The sequence below is a fragment of the Vespula vulgaris genome, chromosome 5, assembly GCF_905475345.1.
Source record: "Vespula vulgaris chromosome 5, iyVesVulg1.1, whole genome shotgun sequence".
NCBI classification, from domain to species: domain Eukaryota; kingdom Metazoa; phylum Arthropoda; class Insecta; order Hymenoptera; family Vespidae; genus Vespula; species Vespula vulgaris.
In genome coordinates this window covers 9503346-9522910 of record NC_066590.1, presented here as the reverse complement: position 1 = coordinate 9522910, position 19565 = coordinate 9503346, and the positions used below count along the sequence as shown (strand labels likewise).

General features: G+C 28.2%; 2 long non-coding RNA genes across 3 annotated transcripts in view; one reads left to right on the top strand and one right to left on the bottom strand.

Annotated features, from left to right (window-relative positions):
• Nucleotides 1-8761, bottom strand: part of LOC127064188 (uncharacterized) — a 44369-nt gene extending 35608 nt beyond the window's left edge. The window contains exons 1-2 of the long non-coding RNA XR_007781610.1: nt 7198-8761; nt 3267-5115 (exon numbers count right to left, since the gene is read on the bottom strand). This is a non-coding gene — a long non-coding RNA (uncharacterized LOC127064188). The remainder of the gene's footprint in view (nt 1-3266; nt 5116-7197) is intronic.
• LOC127064190 (uncharacterized) lies at nt 174-13384 on the top strand. 2 transcript variants are annotated; one of them, XR_007781612.1, is made up of 3 exons: nt 174-495; nt 2557-2801; nt 13141-13384. It is a non-coding gene; the product is annotated as an uncharacterized LOC127064190 (long non-coding RNA). The 2 variants fall into 2 exon arrangements; XR_007781613.1 differs by lacking the exons at nt 174-495; nt 2557-2801 and adding exons at nt 6392-6713; nt 8778-9022.
• Nucleotides 13385-19565: the final 6181 nt, after the last annotated feature.

The following is a 19565-nucleotide window of genomic DNA, read 5'->3' as shown; positions in this document are numbered from 1 at the left end:
GTTGATACATTAGTGAAGAGCTTTGTTATCTACGGACAGTTGAAAGGCATCTTAACTATTAACCGAAGTACTGAAATCTTTTATCAAAAGTCTTAACGTTAACGACAAACGAATAAAACATTGTATTAGAGTTTAATTCGATATCTTCCATTGTATCTTCCGATATAATAATGTAAAGTTTATTAACCAGAAGTAGAATCATATATCTAATTAAAAATAAACAACTAATAGATTTCGTTCCATTACAAAAATATATATACATACACTTATGCGTACACATTAAAAGTATTGCTAATAGAAAATCAATGGAATTATAGAAAACATTTCATTGTAAATTGATGCCGAAAATAACAAATACCCTTCAATAATGTAAAATTTTTTCTTTTTCTATCAAGTTTTAATTTCTTTTCTAATCAATTTAAACATTTTTAGTTCATAATGAATTGTATCAATAACAATATCAGACATGTAATTTTGGCTCCTTGCAGCACAAAGGTTGCTCGTTACTGTCTATACACTATAATAAAATCTCAAGTAATACCCAAGAGAAAGACTACTATAAACTTTGTGTATGTGTGTGTGGGTGTGTATATTATGTGTCTAGTTATGTACATATGTACATATATACATATCTATCTATTTACAAACGTATGTTCAAACGGGATCTTTCAAGTTTCCAACTCGGTGGTTGCGGAAAGACTGATATCATACGATATTCGACCAAAAGTAAATAAGATAAGGTGTATTTAGATACATCAGCTGATAAAGAAACATATAAACATTGTAATAAGATTTGTTTTGTATACGCCCGCTAGTAAATGCTATAAACATTCTCTTTTTCTTTCAGGGTAATAATATTATATATATATATATATATATATATATATATATATTAAAATTTTTATAATTTAATTAGTTAAATAATCAAAATCAAAAAATAAAAGAAAGCAACAGGAATAGAAAAATACGAGACCTCATCGAAAACTCCGTTTGTTAGGACAGATGTCCTTCCTCGTAAACAATGAACTTTTATCTCTCTCTCTCTCTCTTCCTCGCTCTATTTTGCTATTTTTCTCTCAATTTTTCTGTATGCACGTGTACGCGTATGTACGTAATACGTATATGCCTTTTAACAAATGTAATATCGTTTGCTATCGATATATTTTATATATTGAAAGATCGTCGACGATCGAACGTGATGCGTGTACCTGATCGTGACACTCTTATTTCAATATTGTAAATTTAATTTGTCAACGAGGTATAAATTCTATATTCATTTAAATACACATACATTGATATGTGTATGAATAATGCATATTAATCATAATACGCATTAAATGACACGTTTAAATAAAATCCCACATAAAAATTTACATTGTACTAGCTACATATACCACATAAGAACAAGAAAGCAAAATTGAATATACCAAGATACTTTGTTCTTCTTCTTCTTCTTCTTCATATTATTGTTGTTATTATTATTGTTATTATTATTCTTATTGTCTTTATAAATCAATCATAATTGGAGATATTGGGAAATAAACATGAAATTTCTTTCTTAATCTTCTTAACTGTTTTTTTTCTTCTTCTTTTCTTTTATATGAATAATAAGAAGTATAAGGTATCATAATAGGATACCTATGTAATCGTCTTTCATTTGAATAGGTCTTTGATATAATTGTACTTTGGACGGCTAATGCTTCCTTATCGAATGCCTTTTTGTCAAGAGCTAACAAAGTTTCTTTTCAATTTAATCTCGATATCGTTCTTTGTTTCATTCAATTCTCGATTCGTTTACCCTTTCTTTCTCTCTCTCTCTCTCTCTCTCTCTCTCTCTCTCTCTCTCTGTATATATATATACATATTATATATAATATATAATACATATATATATCTGTATATATCTGAATCTGTATCAGAAATAAGTAACTCAGGGTTTATAAAAAAACATTATCATACACGTATTCATGTACGTATCAATGCAATTACAACTTACATTTTGCATCGAAAAATGACAATAGTCGACTCTAATTAGTGAATTTCTTAATCACTGGTATTACATCTTACGTTGATACATTTGTGAAGAGCTTTGTTATCTACGGCCAGTTGAAACGCATTTTAACTATTAACCGAAGTATCGAAATCATTTATCAAAACTCGTAACTTTAACGACAAACGATTAAAAGATTGTATTAGAGTTTATTTCAATATCTTCCAATGTATCTTCCAATATAATAATGTAACGTTTATTAACGAGAAATAGAATCATATATCTAATTAAAAATAAACAACTAATAGATTTCGTTCCATTACAAAAATATATATACATACATTTATGCGTACACATTAAAAGTATTGCTAATAAAAAAGCAATGGAATTATAGAAAACATTTCATTGTAAATTGATGCCGAAAATAACAAATACCCTTCAATAATGTGTAATTTTTTCTTTTTCTACCAAGTATTAATTTCTTTTTAATCAACTTAAACATTTTTAGTTCATAATGTATCAATAACAATATCAGATATTTAATTTTGGCTCCTTGCAGCACAAAGGTTGCTCGTTACTGTCTATACAATATAATAAAATCTCAAGTAATACCCAAGAGAAAGACTACTATATACTTTGTGTATGTGTGTGTGGGTGTGTATATTATGTATCTAGTTATGTACATATGTACATATATACATATGTATCTATTTACAAACGTATGTTTATATGGGATCTTCCAACATTCCACCTCGGTGGTTGCGGAAAGACTGATATCATACGATATTCGACCAAAAGTAAATAAGATAAGGTGTATTTAGATACTTCAGCTTATATAGAAACATATACACATTGTAATAAGATTTGCATTGTATACGTCCGCTAGTAAATGCTATAAACATTCTCTTTTTCTTTCAGGGTAATAATATTATATATATAGATATATATATATATTTAAATTTTTATAATTTAATTAGTTAATTAATCAAAATCAAAAAAAGAAAAGAAAGCAACAGGAATAGAAATATACGAGACCTCATCGTAAACTTCGGTCGTTAGGACAGACGTCCTTCCTCGAAAACAATGAACTTTTATCTATCTCTCTCTCTCTGTCTCTTCCTTGCTCTATTTTGCTATTTTTTTCTTAATTTTTCTGTATGCACGTGTACGCGTACGTACGTAATACGTATATGCATTTTAACGAATGTAATATCGTTTGGTATCGATATATTTTATATACAGAAAGATCGTCGAGGATCGAACGTGATACGTGTACCTGATCGTGACACCCTTATTTCAATATTGTAAATTTAATTTGTCAACGAGGTATAAATTCGATATTCATTTAAATATATATACATTCATATGTGTATGAATAATGCATATTAATCATAATACGCATTAAATGACGTTTAATTGAAATCCCACATTAAAATTTACATTGTACTAGCTACATATACCACATAAGAACAAGAAAGCAAAATTGAATATACCAAGATACTTTGTCCTTCTTCTTCTTTTTCATATTATTGTTGTTATTATTATTGTTATTATTATTCTTATTGTCTTTATAAATCAATCATAATTGAAGATATTGGGAAATAAACATGAAATTTCTTTCTTAATCTTCTTAACTGTTTTTTTTCTTCTTCTTTTCTTTTATATGAATAATAAGAAGTATAAGGTATCATAATAGGATACCTATGTAACCGTCTTTCATTTGAATAGGTCTTTGATATAATTGTACTTTGGATGGCTAATGCTTCCTTATCGAATGCCTTTTTGTCAAGAGCTAACAAAGTTTCTTTTCAATTTAATCTCGATATCGTTCTTTGTTTCATTCAAATTCTCGATTCGTTTACCCTTTCTTTCTCTCTCTCTCTCTCTCTCTCACCCTCTCTCTCTCACTCTCTCTCTCTCTGTATATATATATACATATTATATATAATATATAATACATATATATATCTGTATATATCTGAATCTGTATCAGAAATGAGTAACTCAGGGTTTATAAAAAAACATTATCATATACGTATTCATGTACGTATCAATGCAATTACAACTTACATTTTGCATCGAAAAATGACAATAGTCGACTCTAATTAGTGAATTTCTTAATCACTGGTATTACATCTTACGTTGATGCATTTGTGAAGAGCTTTGTTATCTACGGCCAGTTGAAACGCATTTTAACTATTAACGGAAGTATCGAAATCATTTATCAAAACTCGTAACTTTAACGACAAACGAATAAAAGATTGTATTAGAGTTTATTTCAATATCTTCCAATGTATCTTCCAATATAATAATGTAAAGTTTATTAACGAGAAGTAGAATCATATATCTAATTAAAAATAAACAACTAATAGATTGCGTTCCATTACAAAATATATATACATACATTTATGCGTACACATTAAAAGTATTGCTAATAAAAAATCAATGGAATTATAGAAAACATTTCATTGTAAATTGATGCCGAAAATAACAAATACCCTTCAATAATGTGTAATTTTTTCTTTTTCTATCAAGCATTAATTCCTTTTTTAATCAATATAAGCATTTTTAGTTCATAATAAATTCTATAAATAACAATATCAGATATTTAATTTTGGCTCATTGCAGAACAAAGGTTGCTCGTTACTGTCTATACAATATAATAAAATCTCAAGCAATACCCAAGAGAAAGACTACTATATACTTTGTGTATGAGTGTGTGGGTGTGTATATTGTGTCTAGTTATGTACATATGTACATATATACATATCTATCTATTTACAAACGTATGTTTAAACGGGATCTTTCAAGTTTCCAACTCGGTGGTTGCCGAAAGACTGATCTCATACGATATTCGACAGAAAGTAAATAACATAAGTTGTATTTAGATATTTCAGCTTATATAGAAACATATAAACATTGTAATAAGATTTGCTTTGTATACGTCAGCTAGTAAATGGTATAAACATTCTCTTTTTCTTTCAGTGTGATAATATTATATATATATATATGTATATATATATATATATATATATATATATATATTAAAATTTTAATAATTTAATTAGTTAAATAATCAAAATCAAAAAATAAAAGAAAGCAACAGGAATAGAAAAATACGAGACCTCATCGAAAACTCCGTTTGTTAGGACAGACATCCTTCCTCGTAAACAATGAACTTTCATCTCTCTCTCTCTCTCTCTCTTCCTCGCTCTATTTTGCTATTTTTTTCTTAATTTTTCTGTATGCACGTGTACGCGTATGAACGTAATACGTATATGCCTTTTAACAAATGTAATATCGTTTGGTATCGATATATTTTATATATAGAAAGATCGTCGACGATCGAACGTGATGCGTGTACCTGATCGTGACACCCTTATTTCAATATTGTAAATTTAATTTGTCAACGAGGTATGAATTCTATATTCATTTAAATATACATACATTCATATGTGTATGAATAATAAATATTAATCATAATACGCATTAAATGACACGTTTAAATGAAATCCCACATTAAAATTTACATTGTACTAGATACATATACTACATAAGAACAAGAAAGCAAAATTGAATATACCAAGATACTTTATTCTTCTTCTTCTTCTTCTTCATATTATTGTTGTTGTTATTATTGTTATTATTATCCTTATTGTATTTAGAAATCAATCATAATTGAAGATATTGGGAAATAAACATGAAATTTCTTTCTTAATCTTCTTAACTGTTTTTTTTCTTCTTCTTTTCTTTTATATGAATAATAAGAAGTATAAGGTATCATAATAGGATACCTATGTAATCGTTTTTCCTTTGAATAGGTCTTTGATATAATTGTACTTTGGATGGCTGATGTTTCCCTTATAGAGTGCCTTTTTGTCAAGAAGCTAACAAAGTTTCCTTTCAATTTGATCTCGATATCGTTCTATGTTTTATTCAAAATTCTCGATTCGTTTACCCTTCCTCTTTCTCTCACTCTCTCTCTCTCTCTCTGTATTTATATATACATAATATATAATATATAATATATATATATATATATATATATATATATCTGTATATATCTCAATCTGTATCAGAAATGAGTAACTCAGGGTTTATAAAAAAAACATTATCATATACGTATTCATCTGCGTATCAATGCAAATACGACTTACATCTTGCATCGAAGAATGACAATAGTCGACTATAATTAGTGAATTTCTTAATCAGTGGTATTACATCTTACGTTGATACATTAGTGAAGAGCTTTGTTATCTACGGACAGTTGAAAGGCATCTTAACTATTAACCGAAGTACTGAAATCTTTTATCAAAAGTCTTAACGTTAACGACAAACGAATAAAACATTGTATTAGAGTTTAATTCGATATCTTCCATTGTATCTTCCGATATAATAATGTAAAGTTTATTAACCAGAAGTAGAATCATATATCTAATTAAAAATAAACAACTAATAGATTTCGTTCCATTACAAAAATATATATACATACACTTATGCGTACACATTAAAAGTATTGCTAATAGAAAATCAATGGAATTATAGAAAACATTTCATTGTAAATTGATGCCGAAAATAACAAATACCCTTCAATAATGTAAAATTTTTTCTTTTTCTATCAAGTTTTAATTTCTTTTCTAATCAATTTAAACATTTTTAGTTCATAATGAATTGTATCAATAACAATATCAGACATGTAATTTTGGCTCCTTGCAGCACAAAGGTTGCTCGTTACTGTCTATACACTATAATAAAATCTCAAGTAATACCCAAGAGAAAGACTACTATAAACTTTGTGTATGTGTGTGTGGGTGTGTATATTATGTGTCTAGTTATGTACATATGTACATATATACATATCTATCTATTTACAAACGTATGTTCAAACGGGATCTTTCAAGTTTCCAACTCGGTGGTTGCGGAAAGACTGATATCATACGATATTCGACCAAAAGTAAATAAGATAAGGTGTATTTAGATACATCAGCTGATAAAGAAACATATAAACATTGTAATAAGATTTGTTTTGTATACGCCCGCTAGTAAATGCTATAAACATTCTCTTTTTCTTTCAGGGTAATAATATTATATATATATATATATATATATATATATATATATATATATTAAAATTTTTATAATTTAATTAGTTAAATAATCAAAATCAAAAAATAAAAGAAAGCAACAGGAATAGAAAAATACGAGACCTCATCGAAAACTCCGTTTGTTAGGACAGATGTCCTTCCTCGTAAACAATGAACTTTTATCTCTCTCTCTCTCTCTTCCTCGCTCTATTTTGCTATTTTTCTCTCAATTTTTCTGTATGCACGTGTACGCGTATGTACGTAATACGTATATGCCTTTTAACAAATGTAATATCGTTTGCTATCGATATATTTTATATATTGAAAGATCGTCGACGATCGAACGTGATGCGTGTACCTGATCGTGACACTCTTATTTCAATATTGTAAATTTAATTTGTCAACGAGGTATAAATTCTATATTCATTTAAATACACATACATTGATATGTGTATGAATAATGCATATTAATCATAATACGCATTAAATGACACGTTTAAATAAAATCCCACATAAAAATTTACATTGTACTAGCTACATATACCACATAAGAACAAGAAAGCAAAATTGAATATACCAAGATACTTTGTTCTTCTTCTTCTTCTTCATATTATTGTTGTTATTATTATTGTTATTATTATTCTTATTGTCTTTATAAATCAATCATAATTGGAGATATTGGGAAATAAACATGAAATTTCTTTCTTAATCTTCTTAACTGTTTTTTTTCTTCTTCTTTTCTTTTATATGAATAATAAGAAGTATAAGGTATCATAATAGGATACCTATGTAATCGTCTTTCATTTGAATAGGTCTTTGATATAATTGTACTTTGGACGGCTAATGCTTCCTTATCGAATGCCTTTTTGTCAAGAGCTAACAAAGTTTCTTTTCAATTTAATCTCGATATCGTTCTTTGTTTCATTCAATTCTCGATTCGTTTACCCTTTCTTTCTCTCTCTCTCTCTCTCTCTCTCTCTCTCTCTCTCTCTCTCTATATATATATACATATTATATATAATATATAATACATATATATATCTGTATATATCTGAATCTGTATCAGAAATAAGTAACTCAGGGTTTATAAAAAAACATTATCATACACGTATTCATGTACGTATCAATGCAATTACAACTTACATTTTGCATCGAAAAATGACAATAGTCGACTCTAATTAGTGAATTTCTTAATCACTGGTATTACATCTTACGTTGATACATTTGTGAAGAGCTTTGTTATCTACGGCCAGTTGAAACGCATTTTAACTATTAACCGAAGTATCGAAATCATTTATCAAAACTCGTAACTTTAACGACAAACGATTAAAAGATTGTATTAGAGTTTATTTCAATATCTTCCAATGTATCTTCCAATATAATAATGTAACGTTTATTAACGAGAAATAGAATCATATATCTAATTAAAAATAAACAACTAATAGATTTCGTTCCATTACAAAAATATATATACATACATTTATGCGTACACATTAAAAGTATTGCTAATAAAAAAGCAATGGAATTATAGAAAACATTTCATTGTAAATTGATGCCGAAAATAACAAATACCCTTCAATAATGTGTAATTTTTTCTTTTTCTACCAAGTATTAATTTCTTTTTAATCAACTTAAACATTTTTAGTTCATAATGTATCAATAACAATATCAGATATTTAATTTTGGCTCCTTGCAGCACAAAGGTTGCTCGTTACTGTCTATACAATATAATAAAATCTCAAGTAATACCCAAGAGAAAGACTACTATATACTTTGTGTATGTGTGTGTGGGTGTGTATATTATGTATCTAGTTATGTACATATGTACATATATACATATGTATCTATTTACAAACGTATGTTTATATGGGATCTTCCAACATTCCACCTCGGTGGTTGCGGAAAGACTGATATCATACGATATTCGACCAAAAGTAAATAAGATAAGGTGTATTTAGATACTTCAGCTTATATAGAAACATATACACATTGTAATAAGATTTGCTTTGTATACGTCCGCTAGTAAATGCTATAAACATTCTCTTTTTCTTTCAGGGTAATAATATTATATATATAGATATATATATATATTTAAATTTTTATAATTTAATTAGTTAATTAATCAAAATCAAAAAAAGAAAAGAAAGCAACAGGAATAGAAATATACGAGACCTCATCGTAAACTTCGGTCGTTAGGACAGACGTCCTTCCTCGAAAACAATGAACTTTTATCTATCTCTCTCTCTCTGTCTCTTCCTTGCTCTATTTTGCTATTTTTTTCTTAATTTTTCTGTATGCACGTGTACGCGTACGTACGTAATACGTATATGCATTTTAACGAATGTAATATCGTTTGGTATCGATATATTTTATATACAGAAAGATCGTCGAGGATCGAACGTGATACGTGTACCTGATCGTGACACCCTTATTTCAATATTGTAAATTTAATTTGTCAACGAGGTATAAATTCGATATTCATTTAAATATATATACATTCATATGTGTATGAATAATGCATATTAATCATAATACGCATTAAATGACGTTTAATTGAAATCCCACATTAAAATTTACATTGTACTAGCTACATATACCACATAAGAACAAGAAAGCAAAATTGAATATACCAAGATACTTTGTCCTTCTTCTTCTTTTTCATATTATTGTTGTTATTATTATTGTTATTATTATTCTTATTGTCTTTATAAATCAATCATAATTGAAGATATTGGGAAATAAACATGAAATTTCTTTCTTAATCTTCTTAACTGTTTTTTTTCTTCTTCTTTTCTTTTATATGAATAATAAGAAGTATAAGGTATCATAATAGGATACCTATGTAACCGTCTTTCATTTGAATAGGTCTTTGATATAATTGTACTTTGGATGGCTAATGCTTCCTTATCGAATGCCTTTTTGTCAAGAGCTAACAAAGTTTCTTTTCAATTTAATCTCGATATCGTTCTTTGTTTCATTCAAATTCTCGATTCGTTTACCATTTCTTTCTCTCTCTCTCTCTCTCTCTCTGTATATATATATACATATTATATATAATATATAATACATATATATATCTGTATATATCTGAATCTGTATCAGAAATGAGTAACTCAGGGTTTATAAAAAAACATTATCATATACGTATTCATGTACGTATCAATGCAATTACAACTTACATTTTGCATCGAAAAACGACAATAGTCGACTCTAATTAGTGAATTTCTTAATCACTGGTATTACATCTTACGTTGATACATTTGTGAAGAGCTTTGTTATCTACGGCCAGTTGAAACGCATTTTAACTATTAACCGAAGTATCGAAATCATTTATCAAAACTCGTAACTTTAACGACAAACGAATAAAAGATTGTATTAGAGTTTATTTCAATATCTTCCAATGTATCTTCCAATATAATAATGTAAAGTTTATTAACGAGAAGTAGAATCATATATCTAATTAAAAATAAACAACTAATAGATTTCGTTCCATTACAAAAATATATATACATACATTTATGCGTACACATTAAAAGTATTGCTAATAAAAAATCAATGGAATTATAGAAAACATTTCATTGTAAATTGATGCCGAAAATAACAAATACCCTTCAATAATGTGTAATTTTTTCTTTTTCTATCAAGCATTAATTCCTTTTTTAATCAATATAAGCATTTTTAGTTCATAATGAATTCTATAAATAACAATATCAGATATTTAATTTTGGCTCATTGCAGAACAAAGGTTGCTCGTTACTGTCTATACAATATAATAAAATCTCAAGCAATACCCAAGAGAAAGACTACTATATACTTTGTGTATGAGTGTGTGGGTGTGTATATTGTGTCTAGTTATGTACATATGTACATATATACATATCTATCTATTTACAAACGTATGTTTAAACGGGATCTTTCAAGTTTCCAACTCGGTGGTTGCCGAAAGACTGATCTCATACGATATTCGACAGAAAGTAAATAACATAAGTTGTATTTAGATATTTCAGCTTATATAGAAACATATAAACATTGTAATAAGATTTGCTTTGTATACGTCAGCTAGTAAATGGTATAAACATTCTCTTTTTCTTTCAGTGTGATAATATTATATATATATGTATATATATATATATATATATATATATATATATATATTAAAATTTTAATAATTTAATTAGTTAAATAATCAAAATCAAAAAATGAAAGAAAGCAACAGGAATAGAAAAATACGAGACCTCATCGAAAACTCCGTTTGTTAGGACAGACATCCTTCCTCGTAAACAATGAACTTTCATCTCTCTCTCTCTCTCTCTCTTCCTCGCTCTATTTTGCTATTTTTTTCTTAATTTTTCTGTATGCACGTGTACGCGTATGAACGTAATACGTATATGCCTTTTAACAAATGTAATATCGTTTGGTATCGATATATTTTATATATAGAAAGATCGTCGACGATCGAACGTGATGCGTGTACCTGATCGTGACACCCTTATTTCAATATTGTAAATTTAATTTGTCAACGAGGTATGAATTCTATATTCATTTAAATATACATACATTCATATGTGTATGAATAATACATATTAATCATAATACGCATTAAATGACACGTTTAAATGAAATCCCACATTAAAATTTACATTGTACTAGATACATATACTACATAAGAACAAGAAAGCAAAATTGAATATACCAAGATACTTTATTCTTCTTCTTCTTCTTCTTCATATTATTGTTGTTGTTATTATTGTTATTATTATCCTTATTGTATTTAGAAATCAATCATAATTGAAGATATTGGGAAATAAACATGAAATTTCTTTCTTAATCTTCTTAACTGTTTTTTTTCTTCTTCTTTTCTTTTATATGAATAATAAGAAGTATAAGGTATCATAATAGGATACCTATGTAATCGTTTTTCCTTTGAATAGGTCTTTGATATAATTGTACTTTGGATGGCTGATGTTTCCCTTATAGAGTGCCTTTTTGTCAAGAAGCTAACAAAGTTTCCTTTCAATTTGATCTCGATATCGTTCTATGTTTTATTCAAAATTCTCGATTCGTTTACCCTTCCTCTTTCTCTCACTCTCTCTCTCTCTCTCTGTATTTATATATACATAATATATAATATATAATATATATATATATATATATCTGTATATATCTCAATCTGTATCAGAAATGAGTAACTCAGGGTTTATAAAAAAAACATTATCATATACGTATTCATCTGCGTATCAATGCAAATACGACTTACATCTTGCATCGAAGAATGACAATAGTCGACTATAATTAGTGAATTTCTTAATCAGTGGTATTACATCTTACGTTGATACATTAGTGAAGAGCTTTGTTATCTACGGACAGTTGAAAGGCATCTTAACTATTAACCGAAGTACTGAAATCTTTTATCAAAAGTCTTAACGTTAACGACAAACGAGTAGAAGATTGTATTATAGTTTAATTCAGTATCTTCCATTGTATCTTCCAATATAATAATGTAAAGTTTATTAACGAGAAGTAGAATCATATATCTAATTAAAAATAAACAACTAATAGATTTCGTTCCATTACAAAAATATATATACATACATTTATGCGTACACATTAAAAGTATTGCTAATAAAAAATCAATGGAATTATAGAAAACATTTCATTGTAAATTGATGCCGAAAATAACAAATACCCTTCAATAATGTGTAATTTTTTCTTTTTCTATCAAGCATTAATTCCTTTTTTAATCAATATAAGCATTTTTAGTTCATAATGAATTCCAGCAATAACAATATCAGATATTTAATTTTGGCTCATTGCAGAACAAAGGTTGCTCGTTACTGTCTATACAATATAATAAAATCTCAAGCAATACCCAAGAGAAAGACTACTATATACTTTGTGTATGAGTGTGTGGGTGTGTATATTGTGTCTAGTTATGTACATATGTACATATATACATATCTATCTGTTTACAAACGTATGTTTATATAGGATCTTTGAAGTTTCCAACTCGGTGGTTGCGGAAAGACTGATCTCATACGATATTCGACAAAAAGTAAATAACATAAGGTGTATTTAGATACTTCAGCTTATATAGAAACATATAAACATTGTAATAAGATTTGCTTTGTATAAGTCCGCTAGTAAATTCTATAAACATTCTCTTTTTCTTTCAGGGTAATAATATTATATATATATATTTAAATTTTTTTAATTTAATTAGTTAATTAATTATTTTAATAATGATTGATTTTATAACGAATATTTTTAAGGTAATCTTGGCATTGTTTGTACATGTATATTATGTACTAATATGTATACATATATTTATGTTAATGAATAGGTAATATAGAATATTTATATTTAAATAAATATGTATCTTTTTTTAGTTTTAAGTATTATAAAATCATTAGAAAATATTGTCATTAATTATGTTAAAATATCCCTTATCTATACCGTATTGGCTAATAAGTAATATCGGTAAAGTATCTTCCTTTCTTTATATTTAAATAAATAATATCGTGTATTTTCATCGATTGGAAAATTTGTAACTATGTCTACAACTTAATGATAAAACATTTAGATATATCTTGAAGAACAATACTTCACAAAAATAGCGAAAACAGATAATTCAATTGTGATTGATCGTACAAGAAGAATTATTATCAATTGTATCAAAATTTGACTAAATGAAGTTTCGAACATTTCTACTCGTTGTTAATTTTGAAAATCTTTATGGAAAATTCGCATGATTCATACGATTCAACTTTATAATAACGATAGTTATCATCCATAAAATTTAGCTAAGTTTAATACTGCACAAGCCGATTTATATTGATCGTATAACACAGAGGAAAATTATACCGTTGCAATTACCACAAATTGAAATTCCAAGGAAATGCATTCCTATAGCGGGTTACTGAAACTATAGCACCAAGAAGAACGGGTCCGGGGTCATTGGTGAGCTCTCGTTGCGCCCTCTATGCGCATATTTTTCGTCCAGATCGGACCAATCGTTCGACAGACGTTACGGATGTCGAGTGAGGTTATGGCACTCTTACGGACGTTACGGCGTGTTACGGTCGTTACTGCACCCTTATGGACCTTATGGCTTGTTACGGTTGTTACGGCACCCTTATGGACCTTACGGCTTGTTACGGTCGTTACGGCGATGTTACGGACGTTACGGACGTTGCGGCGTGTTACGGTCGTTACGGTACCCTTATGGACCTTACGGCTTGTTACGGTCGTTACGGCGATGTTACGGACGTTACGGACGTTCGACGGACGTTCGACAGACGTTACGGATGTTCGAATAAGGTTACGGCACTCTTACGGACGTTACAGCGGGTTACGGTCATTACTGCATCCTTACAGACGTTACGGCGTGTTACGGTCGTTACGGCACCCTTATGGACGTTACGGATGGTCGAGTGAGGTTACGACACTCTTACGGACGTTACAGCGGGTTACTGAAACTATAGCACCTAGAAGAACGCGACTGGGGTCATTAGTGAGCTCTCGTTGCGCCCTCTACACGCATATTTTTTTCGTCCAGATCGGACCAATAAAAATAACGAGTGCAGTCTACACACGATTTATATAATTTGGAAATCCTTTAGTACACATAATTTCCATCGATTTCTCCAATTCTCATTCGTATATCGATTATTCTCCCTGCTTTCACCCTCTCCACCTCTCCCTCAATAAACACATGTACACACACGTACATATATGGATATTATATATATATGTTTGTATGTATGTACACTCAATATATCTATATAGTATGAAGTATATGTATTTGAGAAATAACGATACTATTATATAGTATATACATTTATATTATATATAATTATGATATATAATTATAATTATATAATATATATAATTATAACTATATAAGAATATACAGAATGTATTATTACTAGTACTATTACTAGTATTATTATATATATAATAATCCTTTACAAAGATATACGTATAAACAAATCTTACGAATTCTCAAATTCCATTAAATTAAAAAAAAAAAGAAAGAAAGAAAGAAAAAGAGAAAACAGGAATGAAAGAAAACAAAACAATAAAAGATAAAAATACATTTAATTCTCATTCAATTGAAAATATTCATCGATATCGATATTCGATACTTATCAATAGTTAATAATGCCTTTAATCTCGTGTTCTAATTGTAGAAATAATTAATTATGATCATCACTGAGGATAATTAACTAATCCGTTATACTAAGTTATCGATAGACAAACTCGCATGTTCATTACGATCGCTGAAAGGAAATTCGAAGTGGCTTTAACCTTAAAGACAATAGCTTTTGTAAGCTTATCTCGACCGTCCTTCGTGTATATTCGAAATAATTTCGGAATATACATATTGCAAAGAGGTATAACGATCCCGTTGAGAATTGGCACGATATAGCTCGCTCTCTGTCTTTCTCGTTCTCTATATCGTTCAACTAATAGGAATTATAAGCGAAATGATTTAAAGCTCGTCGCGATAAAGATAAAACTCCCGATAAAGATTAAACATTCGACAAACTAAAACTTTAATGATTCTCTTTAAAAAAATAAAATTATAAAAATTTCCTTTTTTCTTGTTTTCTTTTACTGTGATTATTTTTTGAAAGATAATTCTTTATTTACACGTACATATTTATCCTTTTGCATTTTATTCTTTATATTATTTTTTATTTATCTTTTCGTATTTTTTTTAATACTGTTCATCTAAAACTTGTATCTTAATATTTTTTTTACTTGAGAAAGCATGTCACGCAATTTATTCTAATAAAAACATAGAAATTCGAAAGTGTTCATAAATTTGGCTTGATTTATTGTTAAATTTTTACAACGACGATGAATCAACAAATTAATTAATCATTAATTCTTAATAATACAATAAAGAAAAAAAAGAAATGATAAAATAAATCGCACATTAATTTCAATGCAACGTTTTGTAGATTAAAAATCTATGAGAGTTATTTCTTTTTTTTTCTCTCGATGGAAAATTTATTAAAAAATTCTCTATTGTTACATGGAACCAACATATCTTTATTACATACATGTATTGTGTATATATGTGTCTATGTCTGAGAATGGCGTTAAATTAAAAGAGAGGGTTGTAAATGGTTTCGGTCGGTGCTCCATCCTGTTATACTTCCTCTATGATGTCAAACCAGAGACAGAAGAGCTCTCACTCTGTGAACCTCGTTTTCCGGGTCAAACGAGGTTAAAGTTATAATAACAATATACGTAGTTCTTGTTCCAATAGTTTTCTCCTCGATCTAACAAATTCGAGTTGAAAAAATTTGTCATAGTCCACGATGATTTCAAACGTTTTAATGATGGTACAATATAGTCTAAGAAATTAAAGATCAATGTGAAATAGAATTATAATTGTTCATAGCGAGTGGGAATAATAAAGTTTATTCTCTCTTTTATAAAACATTTTTTCTGTGTTATCTCAATAAATAAAATATGTGTATAACAATTCACGTTATACGATTTTAAGTATTGTTTAAAAGAAAAGTAGTAATATTAATAATGATACGAATTTACTTTGTTTCTTATTGTATGTATATATATTATTGTGTGTGTGTATATATATATATATATATATATATATATATATATATATATATATATATATATATATATATATAGAAAACGATCTTCGATTCGTGGCAATATATATATATTTCATTAAATAAAATCTTTACAAAAGTAATTACAATAGTAACGATACAAATTAAATTCGTTTCTCATTGTGTGTGTGTATTTATGTGTGTATGTATATATGTATATGAGAATGATTTTCAATTCGTGTCAATGTATATCTATTTTTTAATAAAATTGAAGTTTAGTAAATAAAATTGTTAAAAAAGTAGAAACAATAGTAACGATGCAAATTAATATCATTTATCCCAATATATACATGTGTGCGTATGTGTGTGTGTGTATACCTATATACTATATAAGTCTTTGTATATATGTAAATAAATCGTAGAGTGCTTGTTCATTCTGAATCTTCTCTTTTATCAACGTAACGCAAAAGTCGCAGTGAAAAGCCAATTTGAATATATATATATATATATATATATATATATATATATATATATATATAGATGATATATGTATATATATATATATACTCACGTACATATATATGCGTTTATATATGTATAGATCAGAAATGGAGAATCGTGCCCGACGATTTCGTAGAATCATTTCTCGACGTCGACAACCATAAATCTTCGATTAAATGCATCGTTACTCGTTGTTCCGTCATCTTTGGCGATGATTCAAAAGAGAACTCAGTAGTCGTCGCTTAAAATCAGCAATTAATTATTAATAACATGAGAGTTATTCGTTCATGATTGTTTTATTCTTTTGAGAAAAAGAAAAAGATAAATAAAATATTTTTAAAAAAAGAAAAGAAAAAACAAGAAAGAAAAAGAGAAAATATTAGATTCATTTTGCTTGAAAATACATATTTCCTATCTTCTTTTCTCTCTCTTTTTCTCTCTTTCTCTCTCTCTCTCTCTCTCTTTCTCTCTCTTTTTCTCTTTCTTTATTTGCAATGGGAAGTTCAGTTTACACGACAAGGGGAAGCAAAACGCATCGCTGTTTTTTATGAACCGGATATACCATGCTACGAACATACTCGAGTATCTAGAGAACAGCATGTTGTCGCTATACTGTTGACAGCTCTCGATAAAACTTTTCACGTGATTGCCGGTGAATACATCAATAGAATGTAATGAGTAAAAAGAGAAACACAGAAAACATCAAATTCCAAACGCAAACATTAAATGCATATGCAAATATATATATATATATATATATATATATATATATATATATGTATATGTATGAGAGGAGATCCTGGCTATCGGCCTTTTAATTAAATGCCCTGTCATGAGTACCGTTCGATTCCATATTCGTTGAAAACGAACACCCATGTAGGATCCAATGAATGCCGAATTTAACGTTCGAAAATATTCCTCTCGATTGTCATCCAATTTTTATTCTAACGTCGTTTGTGATATAATTTTTGATAAATTTTGTGATCATCGATAATCCAACTAATCGATCGTTATCTAACTCGATAGTGTTCAACTGTACGTTCAAATATTTTTCATAATCTTGTTAAAGGATCAAGATATTGGCAACATATGTGCATTTATAATCACTAAACAACTATATTTTCGTATCTTCGTGATTTATGGATCAATGTCGTTATAAATATTTGTTAACAAGTTTAATGAACAGATTTTAAAGTCGAATTTATTATTTGGTTTAATTCATCATTTTTTATCTTCTTTCTTCGATACTGTTGTATTCTTTTTTTGATTAAATAATAAATGTATTATAGACATATATATATACATATATGTATATACAATACTATATTATACTATATCACAAGCTAGATATACATTACAATGTAAGATTTGGAAGTGTTTGATGAAGGAAAGTCCGGTTCTCTGGTTCTTCCACCATCCGATTGTAGTTGAACTTATGTTCTAAATCTTCGAACTCGTCGGCTGGTGACAATATTAATATTAAACATTACTAATTTTTAACTTTAAATTGTATAGACAAATAAGAGTTACACGAAAACGCAGTAATAAAGTTAATGGTAGAGGTCAGTAGAAAGGCAACAATTTCAGATACGTAAAATTGTAATTTACAAAAATCGGTGAAACGTAGTTGTCATTCCATTTTACGTATCACTTTCATATTTAGATCGAGGTAAAAATGTTTCTTCGTTTTCTATCGGCCCCATAACTTTAGCAATGTCAAACAATCCATTTGTCGATCGTACCGCGCGTTCGAAAGTTGAATTTTCATAGAGTTTTCATAGAGTTTTCATATCTTTAGAAAGGTCATGATTTGTATGTGTTTATATGTTTAAAAGTTATTATGCCTTATAAATAAGGTAGAATAAAGTAGACATATTTTGAAATTTTATTACAAGGAGGATAATAATGCCGCTCCAGCTATTAAAAATATTTGTAATATTTATCGACCGATGCGTTAACAATGGACGTCGTACATAGCTACATCAAACGTTTTCTATATGGAAGGTATGATGTAAGTGGTGCGACTGATGTCGACAAGGAACTAACCATCGATCACAAAACAGTTTTATATCGTTTGAAGAAGGTTGGATATAAAAACGATCCAATGTTTGTGTTTCGCGTGATTAAATCGTGAAGCATTTAATGGATCGTATCTCTGTCAGCGAATCATTACCAACATCTGACGAAACCAAAGCATCCTTGAAACCGCCAATTATGTTCAATAATGTACGGAAAGTATCATGATCGATGGAACCAGAATCGATCGTTGCCACCCGTTCCAACTATTGATCATAATCTCTACTCTATACAATCGGACAATGATTCGCTTTTGCATTGAAATACGAAGAAACCTTTTCCCCTAACTTAACATCTCGATTAGTAATGTCATTGATTAATATC